Raw genomic sequence first — 15,479 nt, forward strand, 5'->3', positions numbered from 1 at the left:
TCCCAAAAGAATGCTTGATGGCTTGATGGTAGGTGGAGTGCTGGGATGGGCCAGACCACTGTGAGAGGTGAAAAGAGAGCAAGTCGCCACTGAATGAGAGTTCAGTTCAAGGGAATTTGAAGGGAACCCCAAATCCTAATTCCCAGCATCACCAGATTTACAAACCTAAAAGCATCCTCTTAGCATGGCCAGCATGCTTTCCACGAACTTGTAAGAATGTTTGGAAATGATTCTTCCGCCTACGTGCAAAAAGAATAGATTTAGACGGGAAAGCAAAATAAAGAGACATACTGAGGGGCATGGATATGAACAGGGAAAGAGAAGGATTCCAGACCTTTTTTGTTGTTGCTCCATCTTGTTTCCCATCCATCTTGCTCTTAATGAAATTCGTCCATGCAGGACTGAGAGAGGAGGGGAGGGGCACCAAGTGATTCCAAAAATGGGGGTGAATTTAGTCTGTGGTCATCTTGGAAGGATTAACGGGTCTTATTAAGACAAGATAGAGAAGAAGGGAGGATGGAGGCAAAGCAGTAGAGAAGGAATGGAGACTCGGAGTGGGAGAGCAGCGGGCAGGAGGAGGAGGAAGAACAGAGGATTAAAAGGGGAACAGTAGAGAGTGGGAAGTGTGAGAGAAAGACCTGGCGTTTTCTTCTAGGTGTGGGAAGAAGCTGGAGTATGTGTGTGGGAGATGGGGGAGAAACCAGCTGTATCTCTTCTGCTCTCCCTCCCACCCTCTGTCCTGAATTCCACACAACACATAAGCCAGTACAGATAAAAGTTTTAGTTCCAGATAAAATTAATTGTTCCCCCAAGCCCTGTCCCCCAGCATTCTTGCCCAGTGACTTCCCCTACCCTCCCTCCACCCCATGCTTGTCTTACAGTAGGCTTTGCAGGAGCCTTTTCAGTGTGGACTTGTCCATGGGACACCTACCTCCGGCCCAAAGTGGCCAAGGGGACTTAGAACCTTCACCCTCCAGGCTACCCTTCTCCTGTAGCTCCATTCTCTTCCTGGCCTCTGTCAGACCAAGAACACACAGAGGATTGGCCTTAAGGGAAAGACACTCCTCAGGGAAAAAAAGTTAGGCTTAATTCACAAATTGAAGCCGGGCTGAGGCTGCTGAGGGCAGGAGCACTGGGAGTTATTTAAAAAAGTGTGTAAGTTGTTGCATCAGATGCACATTATCATTGAGAAACCGCCTTGGGTCCCAATGCTGCGGGGGCACTGATCATAGGGCTAAGATGAAGAAGAGGAAGAAACTTATGGGAAATAAATTCCCGGGGAGGTTTATAAGAACCAAATCCTTTGAGGTCAGCACCATGGGCAGTGCAAGGCCTTCAACCTCTGCTTCCACCACCGTAGTTGAAAAACTAAGCTCTATTCTAGGACATGGTCCAGGTCATGCCCTCTGTAAACTCCAAAGCCTTTTTCACATGTCCATTTATTAAGGCATCTCTCACCCCCACCTCTGATCTGCTCTCCTCACTGCCAGTGTGACCTTCTTAATACAAATTGGCTAAGTTTACCCTCAAGATAGAACTCACATGCCATAAAGTGCACAGGTCAGTTGGTTTTCATATATTCACAGGTTTGTGTAACCATCACCAGCCACTGTCTAACTCCAGAGCATGTTCCTCACTCTGAGAGCAACCTCCTATTTTCTAGCAGTGACTGTCCAGTCTGTTCTATCCCCAGGCCCTGGCAACCACTAATCACTAATCTAGTTTTGTCCCCATGGATTTGCCCATTCTGGACACTTTACATAAATGGAGTTGTATAATATGTAGTCTTCTTTCTTCTTGCTTCTTTCTCCAAGCATAATGTTTCCAAGGTTCTTCCATGTTCTATTAGTACCTCTTTACGACTGAATAATATTCCATTGTGTGGATATACACTTTTGTTTACCATTTATCAGTTCTTGGGCATTTGGCGTGTTTCTACTTTTTGGCTATTATGAATAATGTTGCTATAATATATGCACACATGTTTTTGTGTGGACATATGTATTCAATTATCTTGAATATATACCCGGGAGGTAGAATACCGGGTCATATGATAACTCTATTTTAACCTTTTAAGGAACTGCCAATCTGTTTTCCAGCAGCTGCACCATTTTATATTCCCACCAGCAGCATCTGAGCAGTGACAATTTCTCCACCAACACTTATTATCTGTCTTTTTATTATAACCATCCTGTGGGAGTGAAGCATTTCATAGTGGTTTTGTTTTCATTTTCAATCCCAGGAGAGTTAACATACAGTGTTGTGTTAGTTTCAGGTGTACAATATAGTGATTTAACGATGCCATACATCACCCTGTGCTTATCACAACAGGTGCACTCCTTAATCCCCATCACCTATTTCATCCACACCCCAACCACCTCCCCTCTGGTAAACACCAGTTTGTTCTCTGTTTCTTTCTCTTTTTTAAGATTTTATTTTTAAGTAATCTCTACACCCAACATGAGACTTGAACTTACAACCCCGAGATCAAGAGTTGTCTGCTCTGCTGACTGAGACAGCCAGGAGCCCTAAGAGTCTGTTTCTTGGTTTGTCTCTCTCTCTCTCTTTTTTTCTCTTTGCTCACTTGTTTTGTTTCTTAAATTCCACATGTGAGTGAAATCAAATGGTATTTGTCTTTCTCTTACTGACTTAATTCACTTAGCATTATACTCTCTAGCTCCATTCATGTTGTTGCAAATGGCAAGATTTCATTCTTTTTTATGGCTGGATAATATTCCATTGTATATATGTACTACATCTTTATCCAGTCATCTATAGATGGACACTTGGGCTGTTTCCATAATTTGATTATTATAAATAATGCTGCTATAAACATAAGGGTGCATGCATCCCTTTGAATTAGTGTCTTCATTTTCTTTGGGTCAATCCAGTAGTGCAATTGCTGGATTGTAGGGTAGTTCCATTTTTAATTTTTTCAGGAGCCTCCATACTGTTTTCCACAGTGGCTGCACCAGTTTTCATTCCCACCAAAGTGCATGAGGGATCCTTTTTCTCCACATCCTCATCAGCACTTGTTGTTTCTTGTGTTTTTGATTTCAGCCATTCTGACAGATGGGAGGTGATATCTCATTGTGGTTTTGATTTGCATTTCCCTGGTGATGAGTGATGTTGCGTGTCTTTTCATGTGTTTGTTGGCCATTTGGATGTCTTCTTTGGAGAAATGTGTGTTCATGTCTTCTGCCCATTTTTAAATTGGATTATTTGTTTTTCTGCTATTGAGTTGTAGAAGTTCCTTATATCTTTTGGATACTAACCCTTTGTTGGATATGTCATTTGCAAATATCTTCTCCCACTCAGTAGGTCATCTTTTAGTGTTGTTGATTGTTTCCTTCACTGTGCAAAAGCTTTTTATTTTGATGCAGTCTCAACAGTTTGTTTTGTTTTTATTTCCCTTGCCTCCGGAGACATGTCTACAATAATGTTCCTTTGGCTGATGTCAGAGACATTACTGCCTGTGCTCTCTTCTAGGATTTTTATGGTTTCAGGTCTCACATTTAGATCTTTAATCCACTTTGAGTTTACTTTCGTGAATGGTGTAAGAAAGTGGTCCAGCTTCATTCTTCTGCGTGTTGCTGTCCAATTTTCCCAACACCATTTGTTGAAGAGATTATCTTTTTCCCATTGGATATTCTTTCCTGCTTTGTCAAAGATTAAATGACCACATACTTGTGGGTTTACCTCTGGGTTTTCTTTTCTGTTCCATTGGTGTATGTGTCTATTTTTGTGCCAATACCATACTGTTTTGATTACTTGAGCTTGTAATATAACTTGAAGTCTGGAATTGTGATATCTCCAGTTTTGCTTTTCTTTTTCAAAATTGTTTTTGGCTATTTAGAGTCTTCTGTGGTTCCATATAAATTTTAGGATCTTTTGTTCTAGTTCTGTGAAAAATGCTGTTGGTATTTTGATAGGGATTACATTAGATCGGTAGATTGCTTTGGGTAGTATAGCTATTTTAACAATATTTGTTCTTCCAGTCCATGAACATGGAAAGTCATTCCATTTCTTTGTGTCATCTTCAATTTCTTTCATCAATGTTTTATAGTTTTCAGAGTACAGGTCTTTTTTTTTTTAAGATTTTATTTATTTATTTGAGAGAGAGAAAATGAGAGAGAGAGCACATGAGAGGGGGGAGGGTCAGAGGGAGAAGCAGACTCCCTGCTGAGCAGGGAGCCCGATGTGGGACTCAATCCCGGGACTCCAGGATCATGACCTGAGCCGAAGGCAGTCCTTTAACCAACTGAGCCACCCAGGTGCCCCAGAGTACAGGTCTTTCACCTCTTTGGTTAGTTTTATCCCTAGGTATCTTTTACTTTTGGCACAATCATAAATGGGATTGTTTTATTAATTTCTCTTTCTGCTGCTTCATTATTAGTGCATAGAAATGCAACAGATTTCTGCACATTGATTTTGTATCTTGTGACTTTACTGAATTCATGTATCAGTTCTAGTAGTTTTTTTGGTGAAGTCTTTAGGGTTTTCTGTATATAGTATCATGTCATCTGCAAATAATGAAAGTTTTACTTCCTCCTTACCAATTTGGGTGTCTTTTACTTCTTTTTATTGTCTAATTGCTGTGACTAGGACTTCCAGTACTATGTTGAATAAAAGTGGTGAGAGTGGACATCCTTGTCTTGTTCCTCTCATTGTGGTTTTGATTTGCATTTCCTAATGATCGATGATGTTGAACATCTTTTCATGTGTTAATTGGCCATTTGTATATCTTCTTTGGAGAAATGTCCATTCAAATCCTTTGTCCTTTTTTAGTTGAATTATCTTCTTTTTTTGAGTTATAAAGATGCTTTGTGTATTCTAGATATTAAACCCTTATAAGATGTGTGATATGCAAATATCATATCCCATTCTGTAGGTAATTTTGTCATATTTTTGATAATGTGTTTGGTGCACAAAAGATTTTAATTTTTGTGAAGTCTAATACATCTATTATTTCTTAAGTTGCTTGTGCTTTTTAAATTTTAAAATCCATTGTCAAATTTGAGGTCATAACTTTACTCATGTTTTTGTTTAACAGTTTTATAGTTTTAGCTCTTTTATATAGGTAGTTGATTCATGTTGAGTTCATTTTTATGTTTGGAGTGAAGTAGGAGTCCAACTTTATTGTTTTGCATATAGTTATCCAGTTGTCCCAACATTATTTTTTTAAAAGACTCTCTTTTTCCATTGAATGTCTTTGGCACTATTGGCCATAGAGTCAGAGTTTATTTCTAAACACTCAATTCTCTCTCTTGTTTTTTTTATTATTAACATACAATGTATTATTTGTTTCAGGGGTACAGGTCTGTGAGTCATTAGTCTTACACAATTCATAGCACTCACCACAACACATGCCTTCCCCAATGTCCAGCACCCAGCCACCCCATTTCCCCCACCCCCTGACACTCCAGCAACCCTCAGTTTGTTTCCTGAGATTAAGAGTCTCTTATAATTTGTCTCCCTCTCTGGTTTCACCTTGTTTCATTTTTTCCTCTCTTTCCCTATGATCCTCTGCCTTGTTTCTCAAATTCCACATATCAGTGAGATCATATGATAATTGTCTTTCTCTGATTGACTTATTTCACCTAGCATAATACCCTCTAGTTCCATCCATATCATTGCAAATGGCAAGATTTCAATTTTTTTTAAAGATTTTATTTATTTATTTGAGACAGAGAGAATGAGAGAGACAGAGAGCACATGAGAGGGGGGAGGGTCAGAGGGAGGAACAGACTCCCTGCAGAGCAGGGAGCCTGATGCGGGACTCGATCCTGGGACCCCAGGATCACGACCTGAGCCGAAGGCAGTCGCTTAACCAACTGAGCCACCCAGGCGCCCAAGATTTCAATTTTTGATGGCTGCATAATATTCCATTGTACATATATACCACATATTCTTTATCCATTCATTTGTCAATGGACATCTGGGCTCTTTCCATAGTTTGGCTATTATGGACATTGCTACTATAAATATTGGGGTGTAGATGCCCCTTCGGATCACTACATTTATATCTTTGGGGTAAATACCCAGTAGTGCAATTGCTACGTCATAGAGTAGCTCTATTTTCAACTTTTTGAAGAACCTCCATACTGTTTTCCAGAGTGGCTGCACCAGCTTGCATTCCCACCAACAATGTGGGAGGGTTCCCCTTCCTCTGCATCCTTGCCAACATCTGTCATTTCCTGACTTGTTAATTTTAGCCATTCTGACTGGTGTGAGGTGGTATCTCATTGTGATTTTGATTTGTAGTTCCCTGATGCTGAGTGATGTTGAGCACTTTTTCATGTGACACTCAATTCTCTTCAGTTGGTCTAGATGTCTATCATTATGCCAGTACCACGATGTTTTGATTACTGTAGCTTTGTAGTAAGTTTTGAAATTAGGAATTGTGAGTCCTCCTATTTTGTTTTTCTTTTTCAATGTTGTTTTAGCTATTTGAGGCTCCTTGTAGGTTGCATATGAATTTGAAGATTGTGCATTCCATTTCTGCAAAAAAAAAAAAAAAGCCCATTGGAATTTTGATGGTAATTGCATTGATTCTGTAGATCACCTTGGAGGGTATTGCCATCTTAACACCATTGAGCCTTCCAATCTATGAACATGGGATGTCTTTTTGTTTATTTAAATCCTTATTAATTTTAGTCAGCAATGTTTTTCATTTTTCAGTGTGCAAGTCTTTCACCTCCTAAGTTAAATTTTTCTTAAGTATTTTATTCTTTTGGATGTTATTGTTAATGGAATTGTTTTCTTAACTCTTTTTCTAATTGGTTTTGTAGAGACACAACTAAAATGTGCATTTTGATATTGCACACTGCAACTTTGCTGAATTTGTTTATTAGTTCTAATAGTTTTTGTGGATTCTATGGGATTTTCTATATAGAGAACCATGTCTTCTGCAAACAAACTTAGTTTTACTTCTTCCTTCTTTTTGTCCTGCCTTTTATTTCTCTTTCTTGCCTATTTGCTCTGGGTAAAACTTCCAATACAGTATTGAAAATAGCAGTGGTGAAGTGGGCATCTTTTTCTTGAAAGCTTTCAGGTTTTCAACATTGACTATCACGTTAGCTGTGAGTTTCATAAATGCCCCGCTTCCTGGGGCTCCTGCGTGGCTCACTTGGTTAGGTGACTGACTTTTGATTTTGGCTCAGGATATGATCTCACGGTTGTGAGATTGAGCCCTGCATTGGGCTCTGCACCCTTGAGGAGTCTGCTTGTCCCTTTCCCTCTGCTCCTTCCCCCACTCTCTCTCTCAAATAAATAAATAAATAAAATCAATCTTCAAAAAAAAAAAGTCTCCTTTCCAATCCTAATTTTGTGAGTGTTTTTATCATAAAAAGGTGTTTAATGCATCTACGGACATTATTATGTGGGGTTTTCCTTCATTTTATTACTGTGGCATATTACATTGATTGATTTTCTTGTGGCAAACTATCTTTACATTCCTGGCATAAATCCCACATGGTCATGGTGTATAATCCTTTTAATATACTGTTGGATTTAATATACTGTTGGTTTGCTAGAATTTTGTTGAGGATTTTTGCTTCCATATTTATAAAGAATATTGGTCCATAGTTTTATTTTCTTGTGTTACCTTTGACTTTGGTATCAGGGTAATGGTGACTTTATATAATGTCCTAGACAGTGTTCCTTTTTCTTTTATTTTTTGGAAGCATTTGAGTAGTATTGTTGATAATTCTCCTTTACATGTTTGGTAGAACTCTCTCTTTTTTATTTAAAGATTTTATTTATTTATTTGACAGAGAGAGAGCACAAGTAGGCAGAGCAGCAAGTTGTAGGAGAGGGAGAAGCAGGCTCCCCACTGAGCAGAGAGCCCGATGTGGGGCTCAATCCCAGGACCCTGGGATCATGACCTGAGCTGAAGGCAGACACTTAACTGACTGAGCCACCCAGGTGCCCATTTTCTCTCTTTTTTTTTCTTAGTGTAGCTAAAGGTTTCTAAATCTTGTTCATCTTTTCAAAGAATCAACTTTTGGTTTTGTTAATTCTTTCTATTCTTTTTATATTCTCTGTTTCATTTATCTTGCTCTAATCTTTATTATTTCCTTCCTTCTGCTGGTTTTGCATTTAGTTTGTTTTTCTTTCTCTAGTTCCTGAAAGTATAAAGTTACTGTTGATTGATTGTTGATTTTAGATTTTTCTTCTTTTTATTTTAGATTTTTTTAAGTAATCTCTACACCCAATGTGGAACTTGAACTCACAACCCCGAGATCAAGAGTCACACACTCTACCGACTGAGCCAGTCTGGCACACCTCTTTTTTTTTTTAATGTAGGCATGTATGCTATAAACTTCCCCCCAAGTACTGCTTTTACTGCATCCCATAAGTTCTGGTGTGTTGTGTTTTTGTTTTCATTCATCTCAAAGTATGTTCTAATTTCCCTAGTGATTTCTTTTTCTATCCATTTGCTGTTTAAGAATGTAGTTTAATTTCCAAGTATTTGAAAATTTTCCAGTTTTCCTTTTATTAATTTCTAGCCTCTTTCCATTGTAGTCAGAGAAGATACTTTATATGATTTCAATATTTTAAAATATCCAGCAATATCTTGGATGAGATCCTACCTCTATAAAACATTACCACTGGAAGAAATTGTATAAGAAATGCACAAGAAATCTCTATTATTTCTTACAGCTGCATATCAATCCACAATAATTTTAGTTAACAACAACAACAACAACAAAACACGACCAGAATTCAGAAGAATATATGCTCTACTACAAATTAACAGTGTGTCCTTTGGAATGTCACTCAAGCTTTCTCAACTTCTATTCCATATCTCCAAAATAAAATAATTAGGAAAAAAAAAACCCAGCAGAACAATAGATAGCAAAGTAAATATCCATGGACAACATCTACAATAAAACTAGATAAAGGTCCCCAGACCCCAACAAGCAAGTGAGGAAAATCCCTGCACAAGGGCTGCATGGTCTCAGCATCTGTGAAGGAGGAAGCAGAGGGAAGCAACAGGATGCCTAACAGAACTGAAAGGAAGAAAATAAAAATAGCCAACAGGTATTCTCTGGAAAGTATGGCAGGCCAATTCAATAATAGCAGCTAAAAGAGAGTGGTTTTTCCAAATCCAGTGGAGGGTGAATGTAAGAAGTTTGGAGTCAAATCTCTGAGAACTGATAAACCAGAGCTTCTTTCCAGCACACATCCCACATGGAAGAGAAGCTGCTGGAAATGAAATAAAAACTGATCCAGATGAGACAAAGAGACAAAGGAAATAGAAGGTACAGACAAAAATGGTGGGGAGGACAGAGATAGCTCTAACAGAGCTAGTAAATCTCAGAAAGCAAGAAACCACATTGTTGAATACTACATAAAAACAACAGAAGAGAGGATGTATGAATCATGCCCTCTTCCAAAAGTTCAGCAAAACTACTTTCACACCAAAAAAAAAAAAAAAAAAGCCATAGGAAAAAATCAAGGGAGAATCCCATACAAAGTTGTTAAAAGAAATTAAAAAGGGGCGCCTGGGTGACTCAGTTGGTTAAGCGACTGCCTTCAGCTCAGTCATGATCCTGGAGTCCCGGAATCGAGTCCCGCATCGGGCTCCCTGCTCGGCAGGGAGTCTGCTTCTCCCTCTGACCCTCCTCCCTCTCATGCTCTCTGTCTCTCATTCTCTCTCTCTCAAATAAATAAATAAATAAATCTTTAAAAAAAAAAAAGAAATTAAAAAAAAAGGGAGAGAGAAAAAAAAGACTAAAGAACAGTATAATAGCCCAAGGACAATGTGATCACACCAGAAAGACATGTCCACCAAACAAATCAAAAGTACTCATAGAGGTTCTAAAGACACCATCCAACTTCTCCCACTTATTACAGATTAAAACTAAAATCTGAGGACACCAAACAGAAAGCATAGCAGGCTGTTTGGGAAGGGAAGTAAAAACTTGAATACCAATCAATATGGTAGCTGGTTCCCTGACTTGTTTTTCCCTTCCATAGCTATTGTCTTAGACTCTAGAGTCCCAGAAGTGTTCGGTGGATGTGTACAAAAAAAAAAGTCTAAGAAAAGCCCTCTCTTTATGGTCAGAGGACTGGGAAAGGGACCATAAGAATATATGGGAAAATCTCCATTTTTCCCTCTTTCTCTTTTTCTTCTCCTGGACCCATCCCAAGTAAAGCCCAGTCATAGAAATACAATCCTGCAGCAACTGCACAGACACTTAAAACTCTGACCAAAACCCCTATCTTGCCAGAGGACCTGGCAAGAGACTCACAGGGTCCAAATAATAGAGGGCAGGGGATTCTCATGGTTTGTTTGTTGGGTTTTTTTTTTCCTCTCTCTCTCTCAATTTTCACCACTTTGTTCCAAGACAGATTTAGTCATGGGAATTTCATGACAACACAGGGATGTGAAAACCCTGGCTTTGTAGCCAGAGCACCAGGAAAAGGGGTCCCTAGGAACCAGATGCCATAAATGATGGAGAGAAAGGGATCCTTAAATCCGTGCATAGGCAGCACTGATGTGAAGTAGTGTAGCAGAAGCTTTTGGAACTGAGGTAGTGTGCACCACTGACAAGGTCCCAGCCTGGCTCCCAGGTGGCACAGACATGGTGCCAACCATAATAGAACTATAAAGGTTTTGAAGTCTGCTGACATTGGAAGCACACCTCACACAAGATAGGTCAGGACGAGAAGGGTTAACTGACAGCTAGGCAGACAGACAAACTCAACATTCTCCAGAGGATGTTGACAGACTCAAGGTCTCACAACGTAATGTTTCCAAGATAAAATCCAAAATTATTCAACATTAAAAGAAAAAGAAAACAGGACAACTCTCTACAGCTTGCAAGGAAAAGACAAGAAACACCAACGCTACCATGATGCTGGTGTGAAATGATCAAACACAGACTTTAAAGTAGCTATTATCACCATTTTCCGTGAGATAAAAGTGAACGCCCTTGAAACACATGGAAAGACAGCAGTTTTCTGCAAAGAAATGACAGTTGTAGAAAAAGAACCAAATGGAAATTTTAGAACTGAAAAATACAACAGAAATAAAATATTCACTGAAGGGCCTAAATGGAGATGACAATGGGAAGTGAACTTGAAGATAGTGCAATGGACATTATCCAATCTGAAAAAAGATCACAAGCATGGCTAAGTTCACATGCAGTCAGAGTTTGCCTGAGAGGTGAGCTTGTCTGGGCCTGATGATCTGGACTTACCATCTTCCTACCTTTCCAGGGTCTCATTTCCATGTGCATGCATGTGTGTTCCTGGGCTCTTTCTGCTTTAAAAGTCACCCCTTGCTAGAGTGAAAGGGAGTTAACAGGAGTTCAAGAGCTCTGTGGTCTCTTGGCTTTCCTGGGCAATTGCCCTGGATTAGTTTTCCTTATCCAAAGGCTCAGCTCATTCCTACTTTAACCTTGAGGCTATTTTACAGATTCACAAAACTTCCACATCTGCCCTTGGTTAGGTGCCTCTCCTGACTCCTGCCATATGTTACCTTTCAAAGATATCTCTGCTTATGGAATCAGAATTTTTTTTTTTTTAAGTAAACTCTACCCCTGACGTAGGGTTTGAACTCATGACCCTGAGATCAAGAGTCGCATGTTCTACTGACTGAGCCAGCCAGGTGTCCTAGAATCAGATTTATTTTTATCTCACTATTTTAAAAGCTGCCTTACTCAAGGTTGAGGATATGTGACTGAGTTACATTCTTTTCCTCTTCAAAATGCTCCCAAAAAGTGGCTTGGCCACTTTCCCCAAGATTTCCACTACTTATACCTTGGATTGCTCTTCCTTACAGCCCAGATTTAAGTGCTTTGTTCTTTCTTTACTTCATCTACCCTCCCAGCTCACCCAGCCCCCTCCCTGTTCCTTCCCTCCAGCCAGATCCTTCTATCCCAACAGTGGATGGAGGAGAAGGAGGATAGAAGCCACAGCATCCACTCATTCTGGAGGAAATTCTCATGGAGGAACTCTATTTTGCAGATGTGTTTGGATAAGCACTGGGCCATCCAAAAAACCTGGACTCTTGCCATGGTTCTGCCACAAAAAGCCATGTAACTAACTGTAGGGATGGAAAAAGTTTTTCTCTACCGTTCAAGGTCTTCCAACAGGACTAAGAATTAAATTAATATGAGACGATTAACAAGAGGGAAAAAAAAATGAGGTTTTATTATGTGCCCATGGAGCCCCAACAATGAAATTGAGACCTAAAGAAATAACCAAAGCAGACAGTTTTTATAATTTTTAGACAAAGAGACAATAAATCTGTCAGGCATTGACAGGACAAAGAAGACAACTTTGCGGGCTTCAATTAGTAAGGAATTCTAAAACAGAATTTGGTCAGGCATAGGAAATTAGTAAAAGCAACAAGCCTTGCTTATGCTGCCTCTTTGGCTTTAAATTTCCTGCCTCTGGTGATAAGGATGTCTCTTTACCTCCTGGTACAGGGAGGGTAACTTTCACATAGGAAACTGATTTCCTGCTCTCAGGGGGACAGAGGAGGATCTTTTTTTTTTTTTTTTGAAGATTTTATTTATTTATTTGACAGAGAGAGAGAGACAGCGAGAAGGAACACAAGCAGGGTGGGTGGGAGAGGGAGAAGCAGGCTCCCCACTGAGCAGGGAGCCTGATGCAGGGCTCGATCCCAGGACCCTGGGATCATGACCTGAGCCGAAGGCAGACGCTTAACGACTGAGCCACCCAGGCGCCCCCTGAGTGTCCTTCTTGCACAGGGCATCTCTTGAGTAACTTTTATTTAAAATAATCAATATGCCGAAGTAGCACATTTTGGGGAAGCCTGTCCTTGGACCCTACATACATAACCTTGAAGAGAACAAATAGTCATGGAATTTTGAAGCTCTATGAAGCCTTGAGAGGTCATCTAATCCAACGTTCTACTTTTACAAGTGCAGAAACTGAGACCTGGAGACATGCTATAACCTGCTCCAAGTCAGGTGATTGGTTAATAGCATAGTGGTTCTTACACACAGCACTATTATACCAATACTCTTCCCATCACCCTCGCTGAGCACCTCCATTTCCTCATCTGCACAGTGGGCACAGCGAGGGTTATAGATGAGAATAAATGAACTACCGCTGCTGTACGAATATGGAAAATAGAAAGTGTATTCAAATGATAGTTTATCAACCTTATTAACAATCCCCACTGGAAAATGACTCACTGCTGGGCCCCAATGGAAGGTCATAACCCAAGGGAGGGCTAAGCTGGCTCATCCACCTCTCCTGGGGCCTGTAAACTTTTAATGGAAGCACCGGGCAGAGATCCATGGCCACTGCAGCTAATAAGGCTCACTGGAACCACTTTAAAAGTTGGTTTGTTCAAAAATACCTGCAGTAAATACCCAAATCCCAACAACAAATGTGTTAAGGGATGTGGGGCTATGGATGGTTAATCCTCTTCCTTTCTCTGTTTTACAAATTGATTACAATGTGATTATTTTGGTATATTGTACCTGGTCTATTGTGAGCATTCAGCAAACTTTTGTTAAGTATGGAATTCATCATTTGAAATGAAATGTCTTGAAGAGTTAAAAAGCCGCAAGAGGCATGTCTGGGTGCACCTCTATGCTCAGCGCTGGGGATACCAAAATAAGACAAAATTTGGGGGGGCGCCTGGGTGGCTCAGTCATTGAGTATCTGCCTTCGGCTCAGGTCATGATCTCAAGGTCCTGGGATCGAGCCCTGCATTGGGCTCCCTGCTCAGCGGGAAGCCTGCTTCTCCCTCTCCCTCTCCCCCTGCTTGTGTTCCTGGTCTCGCTGTCTTTCTCTCTGTCAAATAAATAAATAAAATCTTAAAAAAAAAAAAAGACATGCATTTTGCTTTCAACCAACTCACAGTCTAGTGGGGAAAACAGATGCAGAAACACATGAATGCACTCACTTCAAAGAGGAAACAGCTCTATCAGGGGGACGCTCCAAGGTTAAAGGGCTGAGCCACTAGCCATGCCTGGGAGAGAGAGGAAAGCTTCCCAGAGGACGTGACATTTGAACAAAGGGGCGGTTCATGCCTGTGGGCAGAAGTGTGTTTCTGGCAGGAAGAACAGAGGCCCGGAGATGAAATGGCACAGCATACACTCCAGGAACCCCAAGTGCCTCAGCAAGGCCAGGGCACAGGGCAAGTGGTGAGGGATGAGGGTGGAGAGGAGGCAGGGATCAGACTCTGGAGAGCTTTGAGAAACCAGGTTAATGAATTTAGATTTTATCCTATAGGACATGAGAAGCCAGTGGAGGACAAGAGCAGGAGAGTGGCCTACAGATGAAGGCTGTCCTGGCCACAAGAGGAGGGGAGATGGGAGGGTGGAGAGAATAAACAGAGGGGGAGCTGCTCCTTTGTTTTTTCACACCCCATCTTGTTTCAGAAAAGACTTAATGAGGGCAGTTGAGGGTCTGGAACTTTGCCTGTGTCTTTGACCCATCCCATCCCAGCTTCAAAAATCTTTAAAGATGTGGGAGGGTGAAGAGAAGAGAGGAGAAGGGAAAGGAGATGGGAGATAAGAAAAGAAAGAGGAGGATAAAAAGGTGATTCAGAAAACCAGGGAGTCAAAGCCAATGAGCCAGCTGAGACCCATGTCCCAATGATATCAAGACTCTGTTTCAGTGACTCTGTGATGCTCTTGGCCTTTCCATCATGAGCCAAGATGGACTCCACAGCTTCAAGCCTCATACACTCTCATTCAAAGTCTGGAGGTGAGGAAAAGGGTATGGGACAGTTTCTTTCTCCTCCTATATCTCTTGCCTTTAATCATGGAGGAAAAATCTTCTCCCAAAACTCCCCCAGGAGTAGCCCTACGTCTTATTGGTCATTACTAGGTTAATCACATGATTACTCCTGGTTGCTTAGTGGTCTAGGCACATAAATATCTGGCTTTTTCAGTTACTTTGATAAGAGTCAGGCAAGGGAGAAGGCATTTGGAATGGCTGCTGAGTAGGTAACTTGCAGTATCTGCCATGTTGTTGTAAAGTACCTGGCAACAAGAATGAACATGGTGGGCCAAAAGCAAGAGAATTTTGAGAGTGGCACAAAGTTTACCTTGTACAGAAAAATTCTTACAATACCATGGGTCACAAACTCAAATGTAGGTAATGTAAATGAGAGAATGTGGGTGGGAACTTCCGTGAATAAAAGAAAGCTTAGTTTCGGGGCGCCTGGGTGGCTCAGTTGGTTGGGTGACTGCCTTTGGCTCAGGTCATGATCCTGGAGTCCCGGGATCGAGTCCCACATCGGGCTCCCTGATGAGCAGAGAGTCTGCTTCTCCCTCTGACCCTCCTCCCTCTCATGCTCTCTGTCTCTCATTCTCTCTCGCAAATAAATAAAATCTTAAAAAAAAAAAAAAAGAAAAGAAAGCTTAGTTTCATCTCACTCCTTAACCCAGTGCAAAACTCTAACATCTAACTAAAAGGTAAAAAAACAAGATTTTTCTTTCTTTCTTTCTTTCTTTCTTTCTTTCTTTCTTTCTTTCTTT

Source organism: Mirounga leonina, unplaced genomic scaffold (assembly GCF_011800145.1).
Source record: "Mirounga leonina isolate KUSES-001 unplaced genomic scaffold, KU_Mleo_1.0 Mir_200, whole genome shotgun sequence".
NCBI classification, from domain to species: domain Eukaryota; kingdom Metazoa; phylum Chordata; class Mammalia; order Carnivora; family Phocidae; genus Mirounga; species Mirounga leonina.